This window comes from Triticum aestivum, chromosome 5B (genome assembly GCF_018294505.1).
Source record: "Triticum aestivum cultivar Chinese Spring chromosome 5B, IWGSC CS RefSeq v2.1, whole genome shotgun sequence".
NCBI classification, from domain to species: Eukaryota; Viridiplantae; Streptophyta; class Magnoliopsida; order Poales; family Poaceae; genus Triticum; species Triticum aestivum.
This window is the reverse complement of record NC_057807.1, coordinates 699,874,924-699,899,804: the sequence shown is the minus strand read 5'-3', so window position 1 is coordinate 699,899,804 and position 24,881 is coordinate 699,874,924.

Sequence of the window (24,881 nt, the reverse complement as noted above, 5' to 3'; positions counted from 1 at the left end):
ATTACTTACCTTCCCTGTCCTCGAGCTGCTTTGTGGCAAGGACGAGCTTGTTCTCGGACCGCTCGAGGCTCTGCTTCAATGCATTAACCTCCGCAGTCAGTTCGGCATAGGTCAGTAGCGCAGCCTGCATTCCCATATTGATATACCTATGTTAGACTCCTGCGTACATCTTTTAGATTCTCAGTTCGGCTTTTCTTTCCGAACAACAAACTGAGCATTAGGGGCTACTGTCAATGTGGTAATATTTTTACATATCTAAAACACTTACCTCAAAGCCTGTTAGAAGGCTGGCACAGGCTTCAGTCAGCCCACTTTTGGCGGACTGAACTTTCTAGATCACCACACTCATAACAATGCGGTGCTCCTCGTCGATGGAGGCGCCGTTAAGCGCCTCTAGCAAATTATCAGGTGCCTCCGGTTGGACGGAGGTCACCGGTGTTCGCAGTCTTGCCCTTCTTACGAAGGGGCCACCTGTCGGACTCCGGAACCACTGAATGTTCCGGTGCGGAGTCCGGCCCAGGGCCGGACTTAGAGCCCTTTGTGGTTTTATCCCCCTTGCGCCTGGAGTCCCGGAGGTTGCCTTGCGGTGCCTCCTGGACCACCTCCTCCTGGCTGGGCCCCTTTTGGGACCCCACCTCGGCGTCATCCGCAGCGTGAGGGGAGGAGGCAGCCGGAAGTGAGGTGCTATTCACGTCCGACGAATCCAGGGAACCGCTCGTTGAAGCGTCGAGCCCGTCCTTGGGTGGGCTGCAGGGTTATATTTGGCGTTAGGAGATTATGTGCGACAAATGAAATGCCATGAGTTATTCTGGTATTCGGAAACTTACGATTTTGCCAGGGGCTTAGCCCTCGGTGGCCACTCCTCCTCGTCGTCATCAGCGTTGGTGGAGTAGTCCGGAGGGATGGTCCTTCCCTTCTTGGACCCTCCGGCCTCCCCAGTTGGGGCGGCCTTCCTTTTCTTCTCTCCCCCCGCTGGGGGAGAGGCCACTTTTTCGTCCTCCTCGTCTTCGCGGGAGGAGTCCGCCTTGGAGTCATCGGACGATGAGTTCAACAACACCTGGCGCCCAGAACTCCTTCGAGTTCCCGTGGCCTTCTTCTTGGCCTTCTTCTCCGGCACCACGTGAGGTGCCGGAACCAGCAGCCCCGTTAATCGGGTGTCCGCTGGGTCTTCTGGCAAGGGAGCCGGACAGTCAACCTGCCCGGACGTCTTCTGCCAATCCTGTCAAAGGCAAGGGAGTTTAGATCCCGCATAGAGTCAAACTATGGAAAACAAGAGTCCTGTAAAGGGTAAAGTAGCTTACCTCGATGGCTTGACGCTGCGAGCTGAATCCGCGATCTTCGATAGCGGATGCAGGAGCCTCGGCGCCCTTGAACAGCACCTTCCATGCATCTTTGTACGTAGTGTCAAAGAGCCTGCTCAAGGTTTGGTGTTGTGCCGGATCAAACTCCCACAGGCCGAAGGCCCGTTGTTGGCACGGGAGGATCCGGCGGATGAGCATGACCTGGACTACGTTGACAAGATTGAGCTTCTTGTTCACCAGATTTTGGACGCAGGTTTGAAGTCCGGTCAGCTCTTCCGAATTACTCCACATCAAGCCCGTCTCTTTCCAGGAGGTGAGCCATGTAGGGAAGCCAGATCGGAATTCGGGGGCCGCTGCCCATTTAGGGTCGCGCAGCTCGGTGATGTAGAACCACCCCGATTGCCACCCCTTTATGGTCTCCACGAAGGAGCCTTCGAGCCATAGGACGTTGGCAATCTTGCCCACCATGGCACCTCCACACTCCTCTTGGCGGCCGCCCACTACCTTTGGCTTGACATTGAAGGTCTTCAGCCATAAGCCGAAGTGGGGCTGGGTGCAGAGGAAGGCCTCGCACACGACGATGAATGCCGAGATGTTGAGTATGAAATTCGGGGCCAGATCGTGGAAATCCAGGTCGTAGTAGAACATGAGCCCCCGGAAAAATGGGTGAAGTGGAAAACCTAGTCCGCGGAGAAGTGGGTGAGGAACACCACCCTCTCATGGGGCCTGGGGGTGGGGATGAGCTGCCCTTGTCGGGGAGCCGATGCGCGATGTCGTTGGACAAGTATCCGGCCTTCCGCGGCTTTTTGATGTGCCCCTCCGTGATGGAGGAGGCCATCCACTTGCCTCTCGCTCCGGACATGGCTGGAGAAGGTTGAGGTGGGATGTGCGTACTTGGGCGCTGGAGCTCGAGTGCACGGAAATGGATGAGCAAAGGAGGAAGAAGGCATAGGTAAAAAGGTGGATCCTTATCCCCTTATATGGACGGACGAAGCTATGCGTCCCCACCAGTCTGGCAAAACTCGCTTATCTCCCAAGCGCCGTAATCAATGGCGCGGTTGGGTTACCCACGCCCGTATTGATGAGAATCCCAGAATAAGGGGACATGATCTCTGCTTTGACAAGACGTGCCAAGGAAGCCGCCTCGCTAAACATGCTGAGGTGGGACAGTAAAAATGATTCGAATAAAGGCTTGGCCGTGGTGTGATGTCATGCCACGGAATACGTTAGCAGATTGAATTTGTGTAAATATTATTCTCTCTATGGTGGCATGTGGAACTTACTTTGCAGAGCCGGACACTATCCTTGTGTTCAAAATCTTCTATGAAGTATTCGGAGGAGGAACCCGCCTTGCAATGTCGAAGACAATATGCACGCCGGAGTCGTCGTCATTGAAGCCTGGTTCAGGGGCTACTGAGGGAGTCCTGGATTAGGGGGTGTCCGGATAGCCGAACTATCACCTTTGGCGGACTCCTGGACTATGAAGATACAAGATTGAAGACTTCGTCCCGTGTCCGGATGGAACTTTCCTTGGCGTGGAAGGCAATCTTGGCGATAAGGATATGTAGATCTCCTACCATTGTAACCGACTCTGTGTAACCCTAACCCTCTTTGGTGCCTATATAAACCGGAGGGTTTTAGTCTGTAGGACGAACAACAATCATACCATAGGCTAGCTTCTAGGATTTAGCCTCTCTGATCTCGTGGTAGATCTACTCTTGTACTACCAATATCATCAATATTAATCAAGCAGGAGTAGGGTTTTACCTCCATCGAGAGGGCCCGAACCTAGGTAAAAACATCGTGTCCCTTGTCTCCTGTTACCATCCGCCTAGAGGCACAGTTCGGGACCCCCTACCCGAGATCCGCCGGTTTTGACACCGACAGTGTCCCTCAGCGTTTTTGGAACAGATAGTCTGTCGGGACCCTTACCGAAGATTACTTTTAAATCATTCACCATAGCAAGTACATGATCACCGGTACGCATGGCGAGCTTCTTCCGGTGATCTTCCTCGCCTTTGAAGTGCTTGCCTTTCTTTCAACATTGATGGTTTGTTGGAAGGAATCAACGATGCCCCAGGTAAACATTCTTCCTGCTTTTGTCCAGGTATATATATTCGGTGTCATCTAAACAGTGCGTGCATGCGTGGTATCCCTTGTTTGTCTGTCCTGAAAGGTTACTGAGAGCGGGTCAATCATTGATGGTGACAAACAGCAATGCGTGCAGGTCAAATTCCTCCTGTTTGTGCTCATCCCACGCATGTACACCGTTTCCAATCAACAGCTATAAAAGTTCTTCAACTAATGACTTAGGTACACATCAATGTCATTTCCGGTTTGCTTAGGGCTTGGATGAGAACTGGCATCATAATGAACTTCCGCTTCATGCACAGCCAAGGAGGAAGGTTATAGATACATAAAGTCATGGGCCAGGTGTTGTGATTGCTGCTCTGCTCCCCGAAAGGATTAATGGCATCCACTCTTAAACCAAACCATATGTTCCTTGTGTCACCTACAAACTCCTCCCAGTACTTTCTCTCGATTTTTCTCCACTGCGACCCATCAACGGGTGCTCTCAACTTTCGGTCTTTCTTACGGTCATCTCTGTGCCATCGCATCAACTTGGCATGTTCTTTGTTTCTGAACAGGCGTTTCAACCGTGGCATTATAGGATCATACCACATCACCTTGGCAGGAACCCTCTTCCGGGGGCGCTCGCCGTCAACATCACCAGGGTCATCTCGTCTAACCTTATACTACAATGCACCACATAGCGGGCATGAGTTCAAATCCTCGTACGCACCACAGTACAGGATGCAGTCATTAGAGCATGCATGTATCTTCTGCACCTCCAATCCTAGAGGGCAAACAACCTTCTTTGCTGCATACGTACTGTCGGGCAATTCGTTATCCGTTGGAAGCTTCTTCTTTGATATTTTCAGTAGCTTCTCAAATCCTTTGTCAGACACAACATTCTCTGCCTTCCACTGCAGCAATTCTAGTATGGTACCGATCTTTGTGTTGCCATCTTCGCAATTGGGGTACAAACCTTTTTTGTGATCCTCTAGCATGTGATCAAACTTCACCTTCTCCTTTTCACATTCGCACTCACTCCTTGCATCAGCAATGACCCGGCGGAGATCATCATCGGGCACATCGTCTGGTTCCTCTTGATCTTCAAGAGCTTCCCCTGTTATAGTATCACCTTATTCAGGGGGCACATAGTTGTCATCGTACACTTCTTCTTTGCTGTCTTCCATCATAACCCCTATTTCTCTATGCTTGGTCCAAACATTATAGTGTGGCATGAAACCCTTCTCAAGCAGGTGGATGTGAAGGATTTTCCGTTTAGAGTAAGACTTCGTATTCTCACAGATAGGGCATGGACAACACATAAAACCATTCTGCTTGTTTGCCTCAGCCACTTTGAGAAAACCATGCACGCCCTTAATGTACTCGGAGGTGTGTCTATCATCGTACAACCATTGCCAGTTCATCTGCGTGCATTATATATATATATATATATAATTAAGTCTACCAAAAACCATTACAGAACATCATGAATAGATAATTAAGTGACCAAATTAATAGAAGTTCATCATCGTACTAAAACCAAAGCACAGACATAGTTCTTGTTGAACAACATATAGCTCTCCAGAGCATCTAATTAATTAAACCATACATTGAAACTATGTAAAACATTTCAATGCAAAAACAAATGCGATCATTATCACAACCAAGGTAACAATTCATCCAACGGCATAATGATACCAATCCTCGGTATGAATGGCATATTTTCTAATCTTTCTAATCTTCAAGCGCATTGCATCCATCTTGATCTTGTGATCATCGACGACATCCGCAACATGCAACTCCAATATCATCTTCTCCTCCTCAATTTTTTTTTTTTTTCCTTCAAGAAATTGTTTTCTTCTTCAACTAAATTTAACCTCTCCACAATAGGGTTGGTTGGAATTTCCAGTTCACATACCTCCTAGATAAATAAAATCTATGTCAAGTTAGTCGGCATAATTGTCATAAACAATAAATGAACCAAATAGTTATAAAGATAATATATACCACATCGGAATCATAGACAAGACGAGGGCCGACGGGGGCGGATACCAAAACCATCACAGTATATAATAACAAGCAATAATAAAAGTAAGAAAATTAGACAAGTATCTATCTAATCATACAAGTAAGGTTTTTTTCTTTCAGAAAGAAGATAGGAACAAGAGGCTCACTACGGTGGTGCCGGCGATGAGATCTGCGCGGGCGATCAACGGTGGTGAAAATGGGGACGAGACGTGACGGATCGCTAAACCTAGACAAATCTGGATGAGAATGGAGCTTGGAGGTCGAGCTTCGAGAGGAGAAAGCTTAACTAGTGTGGCTCAGGCATTTCATCGAACACCTCCTGTGCATAGGAGGTGAGCTAGAGCACCACACAGCTCTCCCCTCGCCGGCCAGAAAAAACAGAGCACTGGAGTGCTCTGCTCGCGGGCGAGGGGTATATATAGGCACCTCATTGGTCCCGGTTCGTGGCATGAACCGGGACTAAAGGCCGCCCTTTGGTCCCGGTTCAAGCAAACAACAGGTACCAATGTTGGTGGGCCCGGAGCAAGGACTATTGGTCCCGGTTCGTCCCACCAACAGGGACCAAAGGGTTAAGGCGAACCGGGACCAATGCCCCTAGATGCCCGGCAGTCCCCCTGGCCTCACGAACCAGAACCAATGGCCCCATGGGTCCTAGTTCATGCCTGAACCGGGACTAATGGGCTTCTTAGGCCCGAACGTATGCCCTGTTTTCTACTAGTGTCTCGACCTCACCACCGCCGCCCTCGACCTCACCGCCGCCGCTCGAGCCCGCTCAGAAGGTCCGCCTACCGATCCTGAGCCTGCCCTCGCCGTCCCTACCTCCGTCGCCGAGCACCTCCCCGCCAATGTCTCTTCCCTCTATGTAATCCCCCCACCCTCCTCCCACCCCATCTCTCTTTGCTTTTTGTTCCTCTGCCACGTTAATTAGCAGTTGTAGTAGATGTTAATTAGTACTAGGGTTCATAGATAATTATTTTTAGTAGTAGTAGTAGATGTTAATTAGTAGTAGTGATGGTACTAGTTAACTTGGGCAGTATGGTTAATAGTAGATGTTTTTTAGTTAGGGTAATAATAGATGTTAAGTAGTAGATAATGTAGATGTTAATTAGTTCAGTGGGGTTTAGTTTTTGAATTGAGTTTGTTTAACTAGATGTTAATTAGGGCAGTAGGGTTTAGTTTAGAGTAAAGTTTAGTTCACTAGTTAACTAAATATAATCTATATTTGGTTTTTGAATTGAGTTTTAGAGAGCATGAGATTTGTGTAGATTTTCTTGAAGTGTCAAACGCTAGGAGATGCAAATTTGAAGTGGTCAAGATATATGCAAATTCCTCAATTGTGTTTGCACATGTTTATCTACTGTTGTAGTTTCTCATGTACATATTCTTAAGTGGTCCTGTTATATGCAACATAGAAGTGGTTCGATTGTGCCCAAGTGGCCTTTTGTTGTTTCTAGGGAATGAAGCCGAGTGGCCTATGTTTTGTCGGAATGTTGATTCATTTCCGTTCCGGCAAATTTCCGGTTCTTGATTTGTCCACTTTTTAGCAAAGGTCATGCCGAATTTTTTCGGGAATTTCGGCATGACTTGTGCTACAAACTAGGACATATCGAGTACCCGGGATTTGCCGCATCGGGAAGGAGTCAACGTTCCTGCAAAGCATAGGCCTCTCTTATGTCATTATTCATTTTATTAGGTCTAGAATTAATTGACTAGATTTAATCGTAGGAAACATGGCTAGCAACGATGAAGGACAGGGTTCTGGTGACTGCGACAACGTCTACCTGGCGACAGCCGAATTTTTGAGGGAAGCCGATGATCAACGGTTGATGTTGCTGGGTCCACCTGTCACGTCGGAGACTGAGACCGACATCGAAACCGGCACTGAGACTGAGACCAGCGCGGAGACTGAGACCGGCATCGAGACCGGTGCTGAGACTGAGACCGGCGCCGAGACTAGCGGAGCCGGTATAGAACCGAAAGCAAAGAGGCAACGGCTTCCTGACAAGCTCAAGACTACTAGGCTGGTGATCACGGAGGTGGACGACGGCATTTTTGAGCCAAACACGCTCGCGGAAGTGCGCACGTGCTACGGCAATCAAATAGGCTGCATCGTATGGACAACCGCCACCATCAACGATGAGAAACTACATAAGATAGATAATATGATGCCCTCCCTCTTAAAGAAGCTGCACAAGATATTCTTGTTCCCAGGGCGGAATGAAAAGGAATATAAAGATCCAGATAAGGACCCGGCAATGAAGAAGATAAATAAACACGCCATGACCAAGTTTAGCGACACGTTGGCCGCCTGGAAAGCAAGGGTGAAACATTGGATTGTCAACAAAACGGAACCCTACTCCGAGATTGTAAAGGATAATCCGACAATCACTAAAGAGCACTTTGAAATATCCAAGGCGGCTTGTGAGGCCGAAGCTGCCAAAAAAAGTCAAAGTACGTGAAGGGGCTTCAACAGAGGGAACATGGGGTACCACCACTTCGGAAGCCGTGGTTACAACGGGAAGAGGTCCATATGGGACAAGGAGGACGCGAAATGCGAGAGTCTGGGCATCCCAGACCCCTTGGCGTACTTCACCGTCCCGCGGGAGCATGAGGTCCTCAGGGCATGACACCATTGGGACTCAGTCAAGAAGGTTTCAAGACGGACCCGGTCACGACGGAGTTCATGAGACTGCTGGTAATTTTAATTTCTGATCAATTTGACTGCACATTAGTCATATTTGTAAACGATCCTTGTGCCTTTTGCAGAGAGAGCAGCACAGGGTTGTGGCCAAAAGAGACTCGCCGTCTGAGGCGTTGGCGAGGCCCAAGTGGGACACTCCATTGAACCAGGCGTTGAACATATTGAAAGGACTCCCGATGGAGATTAAACTGTCGTATGGATGCGTGCATGGTGTCGGAGACGATGCCACGTGGAAGGAGTACTACCGTGAGACCACGGAGGAGAGAAAGGAAAGACGGAGGTTAACTGAAGAAAACATCGACAAGAAGGTTGAGATTGCGGTTGAGAAGAAATCATCTAAGACAGTCGCAACAACGGTAGCTGCCGCAAAACAGGTGGTTGCAGATATGTCTACTGTCTTGGTTCCAGCCGTTTTCAATTGGAGCAGGCAAAATCCGGAAAAAAATGCAGCGGACTTTCCCATTGCTCACTTCTTCGGGAGCAGCTAGACTAGCGTTGCACCAGCACCTACACCTGCACCTGCTCCCGCCCCGGCTTCCGCACCTGCTCCGGCACCAGCTCCGGCATCAGACGTGCTCGGCGGTGCTTCGTCTTTGGCTAAGCTCGATGCCCTCACGGTATCTGTCACACCGGCCCTCGGAAATCTCATGTTTTGTATAATCTCCCATTTTCGTTGCCTTTCGGATGTCTCGCGTCGTAGACATGTCTTTGCAGGCCAACGTAACCCCGTGCACCATATTGTACACTATCAGCGACCAGAAGGTGGATGTGGGGAAGGCGACGATAATGAAGCCGAAGGAACCATTGTTCCATGGCCGGCCGATCCCCCCGGACGTCTTCAAGGTTTCCGTGGCCAGTGTCAAACCGGGCCACGAGAATTTGGTTGCTCCATTACTAGGGGGAGATGACGATGAGACCCCGCGGCGGCTTGGCGATTGCAAGACATGGGTTCTGTTGTGGACAAAGAGTCTGCTTCGTCTGGAGGTGGCCGGGGGCACACCCATGATCATGCAGTTAGGTATGAACATTAACACCCCACCTACCCAATTAGTGTCGGCTGTCGTTCTGGGTGATAGCGGACGGGGTGAGGAAGAGGCTCCATTAGTCGCTGGTGACGTCACCATAGATGAGGATGACGATGACGATGACACTCAACAGTATTTCAATACTGGCGCCTACTTAGGGTTTGAGCGTCATGAGTCGATGCCTGAATTGCCGCCTTCGGAGTCTGAACGTATTATGGACGACCTTCTGGTAGCTAAGAAACCTAGGAAGAGCCGAGGAAAGCAACAAAGCTGCTTCTATGATCCAGCCGCCTCAGCAGCCTCTGGTTCAAGACCGTATAGATATCCCCGATGCGGCAATCCTACCTAAAGCAGTGCCAGGGGACAGATTTGGTGATCTAAGGAGACTTCATGATGGTGTGCTATGGATAGAAAAATGCCTCATCGCCTCGAAAAATCCAGGATACCCACTCTACCTGGTTAATGTGCCGCCGCAATTGCCGTACGTCGACACATTCCCCGCGGAGAAGTTCTTCCTTCGATTCGTTTACATCTTCGACATGTTTCACTTGAAGAAGCTGGATTTTACATTTGTCCGCCTTTATGCCTTGCACATGAACTACCTCATCGGGGTTGAGCAGATACCTTATATCTGTGTCGCTGACCCGTACTTCATGCACGAGGACTTCTTGGGAGTCTGCGTAGAGCACCATCAATACACGAGGGAATACATCATCAATTTCATGCTCGCCAATAAGGACAAGGAGGCGATGCTCGTGCCTTATTATCCCGTGTAAACCATCCGCGTGGACATCCTTCCTTCGATTTCAACCATTCATTTGCACGGTGGAGGCTAATTAATTTGAGGTGTACTTATTTTGCGCAGCGGCGGGTGCGCTGTCATCATCATCCTCTACCCCCGATACTCCCATGCTCTTTACTTGGACTCGTCGAAGAACAATGACAAAAAGGATTACACCCACATCAAGTCTGTTCTCGACAGTGCTATGTTTTACTACGGCACACGGGGTGGAGAGGTAAAGGACAAGAAGAAAAGGGACGGCAGGCCCGCCTTCAGCCATAACACTGACATCTGCTGCATCCAGCAACCGAGTGATTCTCTTTATGATGGATTCTATGTCCTACACCACATGCTGGAGTACATACGGTATCACGAGAACCTTCGCACGTCTACTAGATCTGGCGATGCCCATATTCTGCAATGGGCCAAGAACTTATGAGATATCGAGGATCATCGACTTCGAGCTGAGTTCTACCACATCCAGCGTGAACTTTCCCAAATCATCATGAAGGAGGTCGTCAAAAAAACAGGGATGTTCTACGAAGAAGGACAAATGTCGCGGAAAGATGTCCGAACATGGATAGCCGCTCAGCGTCTCGCCCTAAAGCCTTTCACTAAGCTCGGGGACTATCTCCCTGACTTCGATGAATGACACACCATGTTGGAGTGATTGTCGATATATGACAATGTGTTCGTTTAGTCCATACTTTCTGTATGAAAAAACTTTGAGTTATGCACGATGAAACTTTATTTGTGATGTAATTAAACCGTCCTCCTCGACTAGCGAAGATCACTCTAGTTAGGGCATTTTGGGTACGATGAACTTTGTTATTTATGCTTCTGATATGTTGCTTCTATTTTTGCCAAGTCTGTCTCTTTCTGTTGCTCAACTATATATGTTGCATATCATCGACTCATGTGACGATGCAGGTGCATAGATCATCGATGGCGAAGAAGTGCTATGCCAGGAGTAAAAGACGAGTAGCCGGAGTGTCAGGCCCAAGTGTATTGGTTTTCGGTTTTCGAGCGACAACCACTAGTTAGTTTAGGTTCACACTAATGCGAGAGAGGGATACGAACTCATGTACTGCATAGTTCCGCTCTCACTCATAGTGATAGCTCTTCTCGCGTATATCATTGTTTAGATAGATGACGATGTAGTTGCAAGTAATCGAGACTTGTATCGCTATTTTCGAGATGATGACGAGAGACCACTTTGTGTTGGATGATGATTATGATGATGACATGATTTGATGAGACTATTTGTATGTATATGCTATGATTACATTTGTATGTGTATGACATGCTAAAGATTATTGTATAAAGCCTATTCAAATACAAAAGAAAAATGCAGAAAAAAACAGAAACTAATAAAAAACTAGCAATAGCGAGGGAAATAAAGTTAGCAGTAGCGCTCCCTTACCAGTAGCGCTTTCTGTTAAAAAACACGGCAGATATTAGCAGCAGCGCTCTGCACTAAAGCTCGCTACTGCTAGCCATGTATAGCAGTAGCGTGGGATGACACGCGCTACTGGTATATGTTAGCTGTAGCACCTTATCAGTAGCGCGGCATCCCGCACTACTGATAGGAATAATACCCGTGCTACTGCTAGGGTTTTCCCTAGTAGTGCTGGCCCATTGGCAAGCGCTTCAAGGCCGGCGACGTTCTAGATATGGCCCCTCGTACGTACTCTCTCCATTCCTAAATATAAGCCCATTTTAGAGATTCCAATACGGACTATATACGGAGCAAAATGAGTGAATTTACACTGTAAAATATGTCCATATACAATCGTATGTTGTCCGTGTTGAAATCTCTAAAAGGCTTGTATTTTTTCGATAAATGGCGTTTTTATTGACTCATAATGTAGCATCATGTGATACAAGCATAATGAGCACACACCAGGCCTCTGTATAATTAGAATGCACACATCCAACACTAGCACGCACACAAAGATCACACTGGCAAAATGCAAAGTCATGTAAGACCGAAGCTATGTCTAGGTGAAGAAAAAGAAAAAGAAAACTGAAAGCGGTTAAAACAACGATCGATGAGCTCAAGAAGGAACCCGACCATTGACACCATTCAGAAGGCAAAGCCTAGTTGCCAGTTGCCACAAGGCTTCCCAAAACCCACGGACTGTCCTTTGATGGTGGATCTGGCGACAGCGACGTATATGCGTCGGTTTCCTTCTTGAATGTGTTGCTTCTAAAGAGCCTTTATCATAGTCATTATGTTGTCAAAATACGATTGGTGTCAATGCTCGTCGGGCCCGTCGGATGCGTGCGGGACGTGCGTGACACACTGGTGCAGTCGTGCTCGTTGGGCGCGTCAGGTGCGCGCGCAATGTGCGGGGCGCAGAGGGACGCCAGGCGTGTGTTGCCGGCGGAGAAGGAGCTCGGCGTGTGTCGCCGGAGTCGTGACGGAGCATCATACGACCGACGTCGATGCGCCGGGTCGCGTCCACGGGCTTGGTCACACTGTGACGATGACAACGACGCGAGCTGCATCAACTCCGGCGACGGTGGGCACACGACACGTCGCAGCGGGCGCGGAGGCGCGTGATGATGTCGAGTGAAGGCGTTCAAGACGACAATCGACCGCAAGGCATGTCAAGATTAGGGAGGAAATTTATAGCATTAATCTTGACGCGTGCGCTCGTGGTTGGACTCGCGGAGCTGGTCGTTCGTGGCTGGATGGTTCGTGCAAACACTCGGCCAGGTCGTTCATGCTGTGCCGCCGTAAGTGGAGCAGCTGGGTCAGCCAAGCCATTGGGCGTGCATGTAGTGCGGACGTGCGTGGGCGTGCTTGTAGTGCATGCGGCTTAGTGGTTAGTGCATGCTAGGTCATTAGTTAGTGCGTGCGTGCGGGTTAGTGGCTGGATGCATGTGACGTCTAGGCGTGCGTCAGTGTGCTGGGCTATATAAGCCGATGTACTGCTGCTAGTATGATTGAGCCAAGTGGAATACAAGAGAGAAAAAGGCGTTCGTCGCCGGCGGGGTATCCGTCGCCGTGGGCATTTGTCGCCCGGCAAATGTCACCTCGTGTTCTTGTCTGATCGTCAGTCGATCCTCGGTTCCAACCATCGTCCTCACAAGTGGCAGTAGATGACCAATCTGCATGAGACAACATCACCACATGCCGCCACTACCATCATCATCGTAGCATGTAGTAGCACAGCAGATTACATCGGGAGAGGACACGGTCGCCGTCAAGCATCGCCAGTGGCGAGCCCGGCTGGATCTGAAGGTTCAAACCTCACCGGTGACCGTAATCCAGCGGGCGTCGTATCAATGTAGGCAGCCAAGCACGACCGATAGTGCCCAGCAGCGTGTAGGCTAGATCGGGACGCGATCGCCGTGACAACTGCGGCCGCTACACCGCCGGTAGCGTGGGCGGCGGCCGCGACATCTCCTACTTAGCCACTGCCACATCTTGCCTTCCCTTGCCATCAAAGAGGCGCCTTGGGAGCGGCGCTAGCCCTGGCTTAGAGAGCGGGCTCTCCAGATCGAGGGAATGGTAGCGGTCCTGGCTCCCTTCACTTTCCTCCATGGCCTGGGTGCCTGCTGCAAGCCGATGCCGCCTGGGATTGAAAAGGCACTCTGCTGCATCTGACCTACGACGAACGGCTGCGACTCCTGCACCATTGCTGTCATTGGTTCAAGCCGTCTCCTGTACAAATGGCCGCCCAACAGCTTCAGGAAGGGAGCCACTACCGGAACAGGGCCCCATGCCGACGGCCATATATATGCCGACGGCCCCCGTTAGCCTAGTCTGGGCTATGCCGACAGCCATGTCCAGGCCGTCGGCGTAATAAAGCCGTCGGGCTATCCCGAGCTATGCCGACGGCCCCCGTCGGCCCAGAAGAGCCGTCGGCTTAGCCCAAGCTACGCCTACAGCGGCCGTCGGCATACATGGGCCGTCGGCATAGTTGCGGGCCCGGCGATCCCGCTCGTGACGTGCGGCTAACGGCGTCCGATCTATGCTGATGGACGAGACGGGAGGCCGTCGGCATAAATCCGTTTACCACGTCATCGATCCGAGGAGCACCGACCACCACCTATGCCGACGGCTGCCGTCGGCATAGATGCCACATCACAGATCCGCAGCGCGCCGGCCATTTGTCCTGGCCACTTTGCCGTCGGCATAGTTTTTTTTCTTTTTTCATAGCTATATTTTATGTTTTCTTAAATATTATTATTTGACTAACTTACATATAGTACGTGTTAATAAGCATACATACATTATTTTTCGGTTCTGTACAGAGCGGTGTGACCCCCCTCACGAACGGTGCCGCCGCCAGCCGGCACCTAGAATGGGGAACAGCCGCATTGGGTCTATACGAAGGGGACTTTGCGTAGCTCTGGGTTTGGCCCGGATGTTGATCCCCGGTGTCCCTTTGGGCCGACCTGACACAACCGGGTGGAGAGGTCCACTGGTCAAAGCCCGTCTGTGGAAGTCAAAGGGCTAGATCTCATGGTCAACCGCTCTAGGGTTAGGCGGGACGGGGGCCTGGGGGGTAGCAATGCCACCGGAGCGTCGTACCGGGCCCTCATACATGCGGGTTGGTGTTGTGGCATGTCCGAAGAGGCGGCACGCGTCTCCGGTGCGTGGCACCCCTCACGGACGGCGCCGCCGCCGGCACCTGGAGGGGGGAAACTGACGCGTGGGGTCTACATGGAGTGGATGTAGCTGTGGGTTTGGCCCGGATATTGCTCCCCGGTGTCCCTCTGGGCCGAACTGACACAACCGGGTGGAGAGGTCCAGTGGTCAAAGCCCGTCCGTGGGAAGTCAAAGGGCCAGATCTTGTGGTCAACCGCTCCACGGTTAGGCGGGGCGGGGGCCCTGGGGGTAGTAATGCCACCGGAGCGTCGTACCGGGCCCTCATACATGCGGGGTGGTGTTGTGGCATGTCCGAAGAGGTGGCACGCATCTGCGGGGTGTGGCCCCCCTAACGGACGCCGCCGCCGCCGGCACCTTGGAGGGGGGAAACGGGCGCATCGGGTCTACACGGAGGGGATGTAACAGTCGGTTTGCCCCGGATGTTGCTCCCAGGTGTCCCTCTGAGCTGACCTGACACAACCGGGTGGAGAGATCCACTGGTCAAAGCCCGTCCATGGGATGTCAAAGGGCTAGATCTCGTGGTCAACCGCTCCAGGGTTAGACGGGGCGGGGGCCCTGGGGGGTAGCAATGCCACTGGACCATCGTACCGGCCCCTCATACATGCGGGTTGGTGTTGTTGCATGTCCGAAGAGGCGGCACGCGTCTCCGGAGTGTGGCCCCCCTCACGGACGGCGCCGCCGCCGGCACCGAGAGGGGGGAAACTGACGCGTCGGGTCTACACGGAGTGGATGTAGCTGTGGGTTTGACCCGGATGTTGCTCCCAGGTGTCCCTCTTGGCTGACCTGACACAACCGGGTGGAGAGGTCCACTGGTCAAAGCCCGTCCGTGGGAAGTCAAAGGGCTAGATCCCGTGGTCAACCGCTCCAGGGTTAGGCGGGACGGGGGCCCTGGGGGGTAGCAATGCCACCAGAGCGTCGTACCGGGCTCTCATACATGTGGGGTGGTGTTGTGGCATGTCCGAATAAGAGGCACGCGTCTCCGGGGTGTGGCCCCCCTCAGGGACGGCGCCGCCGCCGGCACCGGGAGGGGGGAAACTGACGCGTCGGGTCTACACGGAGTGGATGTAGCTGTGGTTTTGGCCCGGATGTTGCTCCCAGGTATCCCTCTGGGCTGAACTGACACAACCGAGTGGAGAGGTCCACTGGTCAAAGCCCGTCCGTGGGAAGTCAAAGGGCTAGATCTCGTGGTCAACCGCTCTAGGGTTAGGCGGGACGGGGGCCCTGGGGGTAGCAATGCCATCGGAGCGTCGTACCGGGCCCTCATACATGCGGGGTGGTGTTGTGGCATGTCCAAAGAGGCGGCACGCATCTCTGGGGTGTGGCCCCCGTCATGGACGACGCCGCCGCCAGCACCTGGAGGGGGGAAACGGACGCATCGGGTCTACACGGAGTGGATGTAGCTGTGGGTTTGGCCTGGATGTTGCTCCCGGGTGTCCCTATGGGCGGACCAGACACAACCGGGTGGAGAGGTCCACTGGTCAAAGCCCGTCCGTGGGAAGTCAAAGGGCTAGATCTCATGATCAACCGCTCCAAGGTTAGGCGGGACGGGGGCCCTGGGGGTAGCAGTGCCATCGGAGCGTCGTACCAGGCCCTCATACATGCGGGATCGTGTTGTGGCATGCCCGAAGAGGCGGCACGCGTCTTCGGTGCATGGCTTCCCTCACGGACGGCGCCGCCACCGGCACCGGGAGGGGGGAAACGGACGTGTCGGGTCTACACGGAGTGGATGTAGCTGTGGGTTTGTCCCGGATGTTGCTCTCAGGTGTCCCTCTGTCGATGACCCCCTCCCCCTTCACTCACCTGACGAACTAAGCTACCCTTGCCCCCGCCCCCACCCCCACCCTCATCGTCCACGACCCCCTCCCCTTTCAATCATCTGACGAACCAAGCTCCAAATCGAGCACGCGAGGGCGGTCATGGCGCCCCCATACCCGCGACCAGGCCACGGCCTTGGCGGACGAAGCTGCTTGAATTCGGCGCCTCCCCTCCCCTCCCCTCTGTGTGGTTCCGGGAGCGGAGAGGGCCGAGCGGTTTAAAAAAATAAAAAATCTATATGAAATAATAATACTTAAAAAACATAAAAAAAGGAAAAATATAACTATAAAAAAAATAAAAATCTATATGAAATAAAAAATAATAAATATAACTATAAGGAAACATTAAAAAACTTATATAAAATAAAAAAGGAAAAATAAAACTATGACGACGGCAAAGCCGTCGGCATAGCTGCGGCCATACGGTAGGCGTTACGCGGATCGGTGACGTGGGTAATAAAAAAAATAAAAAAAAATAAAATAAAAATGTATGCCTACGGCTAAGCAGTCGGCATAGGTCCGACGTGGCCTCATCACCTATGCCGACGGCTTAGCCATCGGCATAGGCTACCTTATCCACCCGCGGGGCCAACCCCCTCCACTCATTCTCTCCTCCCCTCGAGCTGCGCCGCCGCTGCACCCCCGACCTGCGCCCTCTCTGCCACCGCATTCGCCCCCTCGCCGCCGCCGCACTCGCCACCCCGGCCGCCCCCTCGCCACTGCCGCACTTGCCTCCACCCCGGCCCAACCTCGCCTCCACCCTGGCCCAGTCCCGCCCCTGCCTCTCCAACCCCCCGCCGCCTCGACCACGCCCCGGCCTGCCCTCTCCAACCCCGCACCCCGACCGCCCCGCCGGCCGCACTGCCGTCCCGGACTCCTCCCTACCCCACCGCCGCCCCGACCACACCACCTCCTCCTCGACCCTGTGCGGCGCCGGCGGCAGTCCCGAGCACGGCTGGCCGCGGATCTCGCCGGCCTGTGCCCCTGCTGTGTTGGCTGGGCTTCTCCAGCCGGACCAGTCCCACCCCGGCCCCCCCGTCACCTCTACCGCCGGCCCCTGCCTCCAACTCCACCACCGCGACGCCTCTCTGCCCGGTGAGCTAACACTCCTTTTTTCATTATTATTTTTGCATTATTTAGCTATTGTTGGATGTATGAATGGATGCATGGATGGATGTTGGATGTTGTTAGGTTGCTAGATGGATGAATGGTGTATGTGTCTTAGATGGATGGAGGAATCTCGGCAAAATGAATTATTTTGCTATGGTTAGGTTGCTAGATGGATGAATCTCGGCAAAATGAATTATTATAGTTAGAAAAGAAAATTGAGTCACTTAGTTTATAAAATTGTTAATGAAGATTTTATTTTCAGTTTGTGATGTTGTTAAGTAGCTATGTGAGATGTTCTTCACATTTGGGATATGATAGGTGGTTATTTCATCATGATGATCTTGCTAAAAAATTGATGTGTCAATGCTTAATGTGAGCTGATGACCTAAATTGCGATATGATAAGTGCTTCCAAATTTGACAGTTGAAAAAAATCTGATTTTTCTTTATAGTTTAAAGTGTCAATGCTTAATGTGAGGTGATGACCTAATTTTTTTTACTTGGTGTAATTAACAGGATTTGTGGTGTTCCATCTTCATGTAGTGATCGTCGACGTTGGAGGTGTTGGTCCACGATCGTCCCTCTCCTTTGATCGACTACATCGGAGGGTGAGCAACAATTCCATGACCTCGTCCACTTATTTTTCCATGTCACTAGATTAAATATTCACATCAAGTCGCGTAACCTAGGTCTCCCGTTTAAAAGGGTTCCATCTATGCCGACGGCTTTGCCGTAGGCATAGCCCTGCCGCCAGGAGAAGCCAGGGGATGACATGTGGCGCGGGTATGCCGACGGCTTGGCCGTCGGCATACCCACGCCACGTGTCGTCCCCTGAATCGCCAGCGCTATTGACGGCGCCGTTCGTTGCCGTCAGACGGAAAACAACGCCGACGGCTAAACTATGCCGACGGCTATCCCACGGCCGTCGGCATACGCACCTATGCCGAAGGCTATACTACGCCGACGGTCTAACACATCTATGCTGACATTATCTACGCCGACGGGGCTATGCCGACGGCAGCCATAGGCATAGATCTATGCCGACGGCAAAGGACCTATGCCGACGGCCCTGGGCCGTAGGCATAGCTCGCGAGTCCGGTAGTGAGCCCCGCCGCCACCATCGGCCGCGTGGGCAAGCCCGGCGGCGGCGAGGGATGGATGCTCAAAAGGAGGGCTGCTGGAAAAGTAGCATCTGTTCGCCGCCCATGTCGCCCAGGAGGACGACACAGTGCAGGTGAGATTGGATAGATTAGTAAAAGGGCTTATATTGAGAAATGGATCCTTTGAACTTCAATGGAATTCCTGATGGCAGTACATACACCATGTATTGTGAAATGCAGGCGCTATATACATTCTTGGATAGGCATGTGTATGTGTTAGAAATAGTTTGATTCGTGCTATGTATATAAGCTGGCAATATTATAAGCTTTGTCCAGCCAGATGTAGAAGGGTAGAAGTCTATATAATTTGCACCCTGTGTCAGAGAGATGTCATTGATATTATAAGTACACACCTTTGAAGGCCAAGCATGAAAATACAACAGTCGAGTAATATGACACACTAGGCAATTACTCGGTAGATGGGGAAAAAAGGTGCAGAATATTGTCTATACAGTGTCACCGCGTTCAACCTCGCTTCAGTGAGATGCTAGTTTTTTTTTTTTTTTGAGAACCGAAGCATAAACTCATGCATTGGTGGTAGTACATTCCGACACCACCCTTTGTCTAACGTTGTCATGCACATCAGCTAGGAAGAAGTGGTCCCCATATTCTCGCCGTTGCATCAACACTAGTAGAAAAGGAGGCAAAGGTCCAGGCCGGGTCAGCCCATTAGTCTCGGTTCAGTCCAGAACCAGGACCCATGGGGTTAATGGACCCGGTTCGTGAGCCCCGGGGGCCGGCCGGGCCACGTGGGTCATTGGTCCCGGCTCGTATGGACCTTTTGGTCCCGGTTGGTGGGACGAACCGGGACCAATGGGCCTCGCTCCTGGCCCACCACCATTGGTCCCGGTTGGTGGCTTGAACCGGGACCAAAGGCTGCCCTTTAATCCCGGTTCATGCAACCAACCGGGACCAATGAGGTGCCTATATATACCCCCTCGCGTAAGACCAGAGCACACTGCTCTATTTTTTTCTGGCCGCCGAGGGGGAGAGGGCTTGGTGGTGCTCTAGCGCACCTCCTATGCACACAAGGTGTTCGATGGAATGCCCGAGCCACACTACTTAAGCTTTCTCCTCTCCAAGCTCGACCTCCAAGCTCCATTTTCCTCAATATTTGTCTAGATTTAGCGGTCGTCACGCCCCGTCCCCGTCTTCACCGCCGTCGATCACCCGCGTTGATCTCATCGCCGGCACCACCATGGTGAGCCTCTTGTTCTTATCTTCTTTCTGAAAGGAAAACTATTCTTACTTGTATGTTTAGATAGATACTTATATTATTTTCTTACTTTTATTATTGGATCTTATATAGTGCGATGGTTTTGGTATCCGCCCCCGTCGGCCCTCGTCCTGTCTATTATTCGGATGTGGTATATATTATCTTTTCATAACTATTGGTTTATTTATTGTTTATGAAAATTATGCCGACCAACGTGACATAGATTTTATTTATCTAGGAGGTTGTTGAACCAGAAATTCCAACCAACCCTATTGTCGAGAGGTTAAATTTAGTTGAGAAGAAAACAATTTCTTGAAGGAAAAAATAAGAAAAATTGAGGAGGAGGAGATGATATTGGAGTTGCATGTTGCGGATGTCGTCGATGATCACAAGATCAAGATGGATGCAATGCGCTTGAAGATTAGAAAGATTAGAAAATATGCCATTCATACCGAGGCTTGGTATCATTATGCCGTTGGATCAGTTGTTACCTTGGTTGCGATTATGATCGCATTTGTTTTCGCATTGAAATGTTTTACATAGTTTCAATGTATGGTTTAATTAATTTAGATGCTCTGCAGAGCTTTATGTTGTTAGATGAGAACTATGTATGTACTTTGGTTTTAATGTGATGATGAACTTCTATTAATTTGGTCACTTAATTATCTATTCATGATGTTCTGTAATGATTTTTGACACACTTAATTATATATAATGCACGCAGATGAACCGGCAATGGATGTACGGTGACAGACGCACCTCCGAGTACATTAAGGGCATGCATGATTTTCTCGAAGTGGCTGAGGCAAACAAGCAGAATGGTTTTATGTGTTGTCCATGCCCTATATGTGGGAATACGAAGTCTTACTCTGACCAGAAAATCCTTCACACCCACCTGCTTTACAAGGATTTCATGCCACACTACAATGTTTGGACGAGGCACGGAGAAATAGGGGTTATGATGGAAGACGGCGAAGAAGAAGAGTACGATGACAACTATGTGGCCCCTGAATACGGTGATGCTACTGAAGATCAAGAGGAACCAGACAATGTGCATGATGATGATGCAATGGGCGAAGCTGCTGAAGATCAAGAGGAACCAGACGATGTGCCCGATGATGATGATCTCCGCCCAGTCATTGTCGATGCAAGGACGCACTGCGAAAGTCAAAAGGAGAAGCTGAAGTTCGATCGCATGTTAGAGGGTCACAAAAAAGAATTGTACCCCAATTGCGAAGATGGCAACACAAAGCTCGGTACCGTACTGGAATTGCTGCAGTGGAAGGCAGAGAATGTTGTGCCTGACAAAGGATTTGAGGAGCTACTTCAAATATTTAAGAAGAAGCTTCCAAAGGATAACTAATTGCCCGACAGTACATATGCAGCAAAGAAGGTCGTATGCCCTCTAGGATTGGAGGTGCAGAAGATACATGCATGCACTAATGACTGCATCCTCTACCGCGGTGCGTACAAGGATCTGAACGCATGCTCGGTATGCAGTGCATTACGGTATAAGATCAGACGAGATGACCCTGGTGATGTTGACGGCAAGCCCCCCAGGAAGAGGGTTCCTACGAAGGTGATGTGGTATGCTCCTATAATACCACGGCTGAAACGTCGGTTCAGAAATGGAGAGCATGCCAAGTTGATGCAATGGCACAGTGAGGACCGTAAGAAAGACGGGAAGTTGAGAGCACCTGCTGACGGGTCGCAGTGGAGAAAAATCGAGAGAAAGTACTGGGATGAGTTTGCAAGTGACCCAAGGAACGTATGGTTTGCTTTAAGCGCGGATGGCATTAATCCTTTCGGGGAGCAGAGCAGCAATCACAGCACCTGGCCCGTGACTCTATGTATGTACAACCTTCCTCCTTGGATGTGCATGAAGCGGAAGTTCATTATGATGCTAGTTCTCATCCAAGGCCCTAAGCAACCCGGCAACGACATTGATGTGTACCTTAGGCCATTAGTTGAAGAACTTTTACAGCTATGGAATGGAAACGGTGTACGTACGTGGGATGAGCACAAACAGGAGGAATTTGACCTAAAAGCGTTGCTATTTGTGACCATCAAAGATTGGCCCGCTCTCAGTAACCTTTCAGGACAAACAAACAAGGGATACCACGCATGCACGCACTGTTTACTTGACACCGATAGTATATACCTGGGAAGCTGCAGGAAGAATGTGTACCTGGGCCATCGTCGATTTCTTCCAACCAACCATCAATGTCGAAAGAAAGGCGAGCATTTCAAAGGTGAGGCAGATCACCGGAAGAAGCCCGCCATGCGTACCGGTGATCACGTACTTGCTATGGTCAATGATTTACACGTAATCTTTGGAAAGGGTCCCGGCACACTAGTTGTTCCGAATGACGCTGAGGGACACGCACCCATGTGGAAGAAGAAATCTATATTTTGGGACCTACCCTACTGGAAAGACCTAGAGGTCCGCTCTTCAATCGACGTGATGCACGTGACTAAGAAGCTTTGCGTGAACCTGCTAGGCTTCTTGGGCGTGTATGGAAAGACAAAAGATACACCTAAGGGACGGGAGGACCTGCAACGTTTGCACGATAAAGACGGCATGCCTCCGAAGAAGTATGAAGGTCCTTCCAGCTACGCTCTTATGAAAGAAGAGAAAGAAATCTTCTTTGAATGCCTGCTCAGTATGAAGGTCCCGACTAGCTTCGCGTCGAATATAAAGGGAATAATAAACATGCCAGAGAAAAAGTTCCAGAACCTGAAGTATGATGACTGCCACGTGATTATGACGCAACTGCTTCCGGTTGCATTGAGGGGGCTTCTACCAGAAAACGTCCGATTAGCCATTATGAAGCTATGTGCATTCCTCAATGCAATCTCTCAGAAGGTGATCGATCTAGAAATCATACCAAGGCTAAGGAGTGATGTGGCGCAATGTCTTGTCAGTTTCGAGCTGGTGTTCCCACCATCCTTCTTCAATATCATGATGCACGTCCTAGTTCATCTAGTCAACGAGATTGTCATTTTGGGGCCCGTATTTCTACACAATATGTTCCCCTTTGAGAGGTTCATGGGAGTCCTAAAAAATATGTCCGTAACCGCGCTAGGCCAGAAGGAAGCATCTCCATGGGCCATCAAACAGAGGATGTCATCGGGTTTTGTGTTGACTTCATTCCTGGCCTTAAGAAGATAGGTATCCCTAAATCGCGGTATGAGGGGAGACTGACTGGAAAAGGCACGCTTGGAAGGGACTCAATAATATGTAGGGACGGATATTCTTGGTCTCAAGCACACTACACAGTTCTATAGAACTCTACCTTAGTGGCCCTGTATGTCGATGAACACAAGAACAGTCTGCGCTCCAAACACCCGGAGTGGTGCGACGACTGGATTACATGTTAACACATCAGGACTTTCAGCAGTTGGTTGGAAACACGTCTCAGAGGTGACAACACTGTTTGTGATGAGCTGTACTTGTTGTCCAGGGGACCATCTTTGACTGTATTGATTTACAAAGGATACGAGATAAATGGGAATACATTTTACACGATTGACCAAGATCAAAATAGCACCAACCAAAACAGCGGTATCCTCTTTGATGCAACAACCGAGAGAGGAAAGGATACACATTATGGTTACATAGTGGACATATGGGAACTTGACTACGAACATGATTTTAAGGTCCCTTTGTTTAAGTGCAAATGGGTCAATCTGTCAGGAGGCGGGGTATAGGTAGACCCACAGTACGGAATAACAATAGTGGATCTGAAAAATCTTGGGTACACTGACGAACTGTTCGTCCTAGCCAATGATGTGGCACAGGTTATCTATGTGAAGGACATGTCTACCAGACGGAGAAAAAGAAAAGATAAGGAAGCGAATACATCATACGATGAGCCAAAGCGCCACATAGTTCTTTCAGAAAAAAGGGACATCGTGGGAGTGGAGGGCAAGACAGACATGTCTGAAGATTATGAAAAGTTTCATGAAATTCCTCCCTTCAAAGTCAAGGCTGACCCCAGCATCCTGATAAACGATGAAGATTATCCATGGTTACGGTGCAATAAGCAAATGACACAAGCGAAGAAAAAGTGAAGACTTTCTCCCACAACTATTATGATGATACCATGCCAACTTTGTAATAGACGAGTATGATACCATTGTCCGTTTTGTACATGCACATGCTATGTGGGTGAAATTATGATACCATGCTAACTTTCAAATTTTTCAGAGTTCATTTGAAATGCTTTAATGTCTTATGGTTCGGCCCTCGTAAAACCAATAATCCCGGTTCGCTCCTTGTCAACTATGTTCTCACCAAGAACACTCTCAAGAGGGCAGCCACGTGGGCCATTGGTCCCGGTTCGTCTGGACCTTTTGGTCCCGGTTCCACGCATGAACCGGGACCAATGCGCCGCGCCCCTGGCCCATGACCATTAGTCCCAGTTTGTGCCACAAACCGGGACTAAAGGGTTGGTCCTTGTTGCGCTCAGAGTTTAGTCCCACCTCGCCAACCGAAGGGCGCTCACACCGGTTTATAAGCCCGTCCCTCTCTGCCTTGTTGAGCTCCTCTCAAAGTGAAAATAGATGCCCCTATACAGGGAATTTGACCTAAATTCATAGTGAATTTCTCTGAAATTCATAGAAATTTATTATGAATTTAGGTTGAATTTTCTCTATAGGCACATCTATGTTCATCTTTTTAGTAAAGTTAATCACAAACTTGTGATTCACACAAATTTCAAAGAATTCAAATTTCAACTATTCAAATTTGAAAACTAATGGCACTAACAGAAAGTTTATAATTTTTCTAAAACTAATGGCACTAACAGAAAGTTTATAATTTTGCTGACCTAAAAGCAAAAAGAATTAAAAAATAAAGCAAAAAACAAAAGAAAATAAATAATGCAGAAAACAAAACAAAAAAAACTGGAAACAAAATAAAAATACTAACAATAAGTATTTTGTTGTAAGTAGAAACAAAATAAAATAAATAAAGCAACAAAGAAAACAAAAAAACAAAAAAAGTGTTTTCAAATTTGAAAACTAATGGCACTAACAGAAAGTTTA